Source organism: Ornithorhynchus anatinus, chromosome 5 (assembly GCF_004115215.2).
Source record: "Ornithorhynchus anatinus isolate Pmale09 chromosome 5, mOrnAna1.pri.v4, whole genome shotgun sequence".
Lineage (NCBI taxonomy): Eukaryota > Metazoa > Chordata > Mammalia > Monotremata > Ornithorhynchidae > Ornithorhynchus > Ornithorhynchus anatinus.
In genome coordinates, this window is record NC_041732.1 from 93,044,167 (window position 1) to 93,049,087 (window position 4,921).

Below are 4,921 nucleotides of genomic sequence, written 5' to 3' on the forward strand. Positions count from 1 at the left end.
TGCCTCCCTCAGGGTCACCCCTGAAGAGTTTCCAGCATTCTACCTGTCTTGGTTATGGGAGGGAGAGTCAAGCAGGGGCATATCCATTCCATTCCTAGCTTGGGCAGTGGCTAGTGAGTGGAAGGCAATCTGCTACAAGTCAAATCTCACCTGTCCTGTGCTGGACAGCAGTGGCATGAGAGAGAGTTGAGGGCGGGGACTCAAGTTTACTGCACCAAAGGAGGCAATAGTTAACCACTTCCATATTTTTACCAAGAAAGCACTACCAGAATGATTGCAGATGGAGGTGGGAATTCTGGGAAAGATGCATCCATGGTATTGCTATGGGTCAGAGATGACCCAACAGCGTAAGACAAGACCTATTTATATTAATGTCTGACTCCCCCATCTAAACAGCGATATTGGGGCAGGTAATGTGCCTACCAACTCCATTATACTGTTGTGTTGTAACTCTTTCAAGACCTTAGTACAGTGCTCTGTGTTCAATAAATACCACTGATTGATTGATTGAACTGCTCAGAGTCCCTAGAAGGACCATTCTCTTCAAGAAATGGCAGGGCAAGATAACTAACAGTGACAGTCCAGTGACCTCTAGAATGTAAGCTCACCCTCTAGACTGAGAACTCGTCATGGGTAAGGAATGTGTCTACCAACTCTGTTTTATTGTAGTCTCCCAAGTGCTTAGTACAGTACTCTGCACACAGTAAAGTCTCAGTAAACAGGACATCCTGGAATTTCTTAAGCTCACCAGCAAAACAGTCGTGATCTCAACAACACAGCTCCTCTTTGTGGAAAATCTGTGAGGCTAAGGTATCATAGCACAATTACCTAAGCATATTCTTTAAAGTGAACTGAAAGAGGGAATATGCAAGCCAAAAGGGCAGAATCAACAATGTAAAGATGGCATACTGGATAGAGCACAGGCCTGGGAGTCAGAAGGTCAGGGGTTCTAATCCTGGCTCTGCTGCTTGTCTGTTGTGTGACCTTGGAAACGTCACTGAGGCTCAGGTACCTCATCTATAAAATGGGGATTGAGATTGTGAACGCTACTTGGGTCAAGGACTGTGTCCAACATGATTTTTTGTATCCAGTCCAGACCTAAGTACAGTGCCTGGCACATAGTAAGCGCTCAACAAATACCACAATTTTATTAATATTATTATTCGTAAACAATAGTAGCAACTTTACTTCAGTTTGCAAATGATATTGCTGCTAGACTGTGAGCTCGTTGTAAGTAGGGAATGTGTCTATTTATTAATACATTGTACTCTCCCAAGTGCTTAGTACAGTGTTCTGAACACAGTGAGCACTCAATGAAAATGACTGAATGAGTGAATGAGAGCAGGGTGACTTAGTAGAAAGAGCACAAGCCGAGAGACTGAGGACCTGGGTTTGAATCCTGGTTCTGCCATTTGTCTGCTGTGTGACCTGGGAAAGTAGTTTAGCTTCCCTGTGTCTCAGCTTCCTCATCTGTAAAATGGGGATTAAATATCTATAATTCTATTTATTTATATTAATACCTGTTTGCTTGTTTTGAAGTGTATATATTCATAATTCTATTTATTTATATTGATGCCTGCTTACTTGTTTTGATTCCTGTCTCCCTGCTTCTAGATAGTAAGCCCACTTTGGCCAGGGATTGTCTCTCTTTATTGCTGAATTGTACTTTCCAAGAGCTTAGTATAGTGCTCTGCACACAGTAAGTGCTCAATAAATATGATTGAAAGAATGAATGAATACCTGTCCTCCCTCTTACTTAGACTGTGAGCCCCATTTGGAACAGGGACTGTGACTAATCTGATGATCTTGTATCTTCCCAAGCATTTAGTATAGTGCTTGGCACATTGTAAGCACTTAACAAACCACGATTATTAGTATTATTACTAACTCTTGTGCATAGTATCACCTTAAAAATCTAGGGGCAACTATGAGACTTGTTAAGCTCCTACTATGTGCCAAACACTGTTCTAAGTGTAGATACAAGTTATTCAGATTGGACAGTCACTGTCCCAAATGGGTCTCAATCCCTATTTTCCAGTTGAGGGAACTGAGGCACAGAGAAGTGACGTGACTTGTCCAAGTGGTGTCGGACCAGACACCCAGGAGAGACCTTCCATCTCTATTATCTGTGATGATAATGAAGGCTCTGGCAGGTTTTTGGAAGCTGGGAAACTCTAAACAGTTAATGTCTTGTTTGTCAATGCCCCTGTAATCCCGAACAGGTCATCAGGATGCATTACTAATGGCTGGATGAAAGGATATCAAGAGGCCTCTGCGGTTTATGCAGTAAACTGTATTTTCACTTGAGAGGGGAAGATAGTAAACACAAATTGATGATGCAGGCAATAGTAATCACAAAACCACAGCTCAGGCAAACAGACAAAACAAGGGCCATGCCAAACTGCTGGTAATTGGATGATCAATGCTTGTCTGGATAGTTCATGCTTTGTCCTGGGTTTTTGCAATTTTCTTGGAAATTACCCCAATACACTGTGTCTTTTGTGAAGAGGCTTTGGTTTCCAGGCTCTAAAAAAATCCAGTTCATCATGTCTCTAATTCAGCTCATTGAACCCCCATAATGGTCACTGGTATTTTGTTTCAGTAGGATTGCAAAGGTGATGGCATCCAAAAGATAATGGAATTGGAGCCAAATCCTCCTTGACATCCCAGGATGTATAGTATCCATCCTGGGTGGAAGCACGTTTCCCCTACCACTGTTTTCTGCGATGTCCAGGGGAGTTGATGTTTACAGCAGGGGAAAGGGAATTTGGCTGTTTCATTCAAGTGAAATTTAGTGAGGTTGAGGGAATTTATAGTTCTTTGGGTAATGTAAAATGTTCAGATAGTTTACTTCCTCAAAAACAATAGGATTTGGTACAGATGACCCTTGATCAGGGAAGACCACCTCTAGGTTCTTCCAGTCAATCAGGCAATCAATAGTGTTTATTGAACACTGCAGAGCACTCTACTAAGTGCTCAGGAGAGTACAACACAAGAGTATAACAGACACATTCCTTGCCCACAACAAGCTTACAGTCTAGTGTCCAAATTGCTGACCCGTTTCGAACCATCATTGTTTGGGACACTTTACTGGGTATTTTAAAGAGGTGACCTCATGCATACATCTGTGAAGTTTTCCAAATCCTTTGTGGGGAAGTAAAGGAGTTTCAGGGAATGAATCTCTTCCAGTGCAGTAAACTTAAGAGAGGAGTTGGATACGAACTGAACCACTGATCTCTGAGGCTAAGTGGCTAAACTGTTTTCAAGTGAAAAATTACATCCTTTAATGTTAGATTATGGTTTTGCATACTTGAGTTTATCATAAAATTTATGCCACTCTGGAATGATTACATGACTCTGGAGCATTTAGCTCAGATGGATGTCCAAGATGTGAAATTACACAGAGAGATTTTTTTTTACACATGGTTTGGATGTGTTAAGAGTTATGCAACTCCTAGATCTCAAGTACTATTTATTTCAAAAGGCACAAAGCAGAATAGGTTTAGGAGTACCAGGTTAGTCCAATATCTTTGGATTGCTGGACATACATTGTTCCCAATTCAAGTCCTGGCCTGGCGGATCCTGGGAAAGTCACGGGGAGCCTGTTTTCCCCTGGGCCTGGTGCATTGCTGAAGCAGCTCTGTACCCCAAACAGGATTCTGGTCTTTTTTTTAATGGAATTTGTACTTACTGTGTTCCAAGCACTTTATGGAGAGCTGGGGTAGATACAAACTGATCAGGTCAGACACGGTCCATGTCCCACAGGGGGATCACAGTTTCAATCCCCATTTTCCAGATGAGTTAACTGAGGCCCAGAGAAGTGAAGTCACTTGTCTACAGTCACACAGCAGACAAGTGGCCGAGCCAGGTTTAGAACCAGGTCCTTCTGATTACCAGGCCTGTGCTCCAGTTGGTCAGTCAGTCATTCATATTTATTGAGTGCTTACCATGTGCAGAGCAGTGTTCTAAGTGCTTGGGAGAGTATGATATAACAGACACATTCCCTGCCCAAAATGAACTTACAGACTAGAGGGGTAATTACAGTCTATCCACTAGGCCATTCTTCTTCTCTTAGTGGCCAGTTCACCCTGTATGAGAGTGAGGAAGGGTGAGATACCAACCACAGCCCCCTGTACAGCCTCCCTCTTGTTAGTGACTGAATTCTTCTAAGTGAATACTGGGGTAAAGGTGAACTGTCACTTGTCCCCTCTCCCTTTGCATCTCCTGCTTCCTTTTTGCCCTTACTCCAGGCAGAGTCTTCAGTTCTGCTGGTCCATGGCAGGATCCCACAGGAGTACCCCAGTCTGAGACCTCTTTCTCTGTATATGCGTATTTCTGCAGTCTCCCCGTGGGAGGGAGTCTATGTGTGTGTATGAGTGTACAGGTCAGCTGAGAAGTGTGTATCCCTTCCTTCATCCTCATTCCTCTGCCCCACTCTGCAGCCGATAATGGGGACTGACATTATGGAGAGCAGAGGCTTTAAGGCTCTGGGGTAGATGGTGGAGGGGAGGGAGTTTGTTGCCCTAGATCTTTTGTGGAGAGTTCTGTCCCCAGTGTCTCTAGGGGAGGGGAGCCCTAGCCATGCTTCTTGCCACTTTTCACTCTGGGTATGTGTGTATGGGTGTGTTGGTGGTGGGGTGAAGGGGTGGGAGAGGCGAGATGGCTGCCATGGCTGGTAAGGAAGTGGGGGCTGAGGGTTGCCTCCTTCTGTCACTGGGGTTCCTGAGAAAGCCTGTTCTAGCAAGACTAGTTCATTCATTCATTCATTCAATCACATTTGTTAAGTGCTAACCATGTGGAAAACACTGTACTAAGTACTTGGGAGAGTACAATGTAACAATAAAGTGGCACAATCCCTTCCCACAACGAGATCAGTTTTCAAGGGAAAACAGACATTAATATAAACAAATAAACAAATAGT

At 43.5% G+C, this 4,921-nt stretch overlaps 1 non-coding gene across 1 annotated transcript; it reads left to right on the forward strand.

Moving 5' to 3' along the window:
• LOC114812686 lies at positions 1 to 140 on the forward strand. The gene has a single exon (XR_003760337.1). It is a non-coding gene; the product is annotated as a small nucleolar RNA SNORA7 (small nucleolar RNA).
• The last annotated feature ends 4,781 nt before the right edge of the window (positions 141 to 4,921 follow it).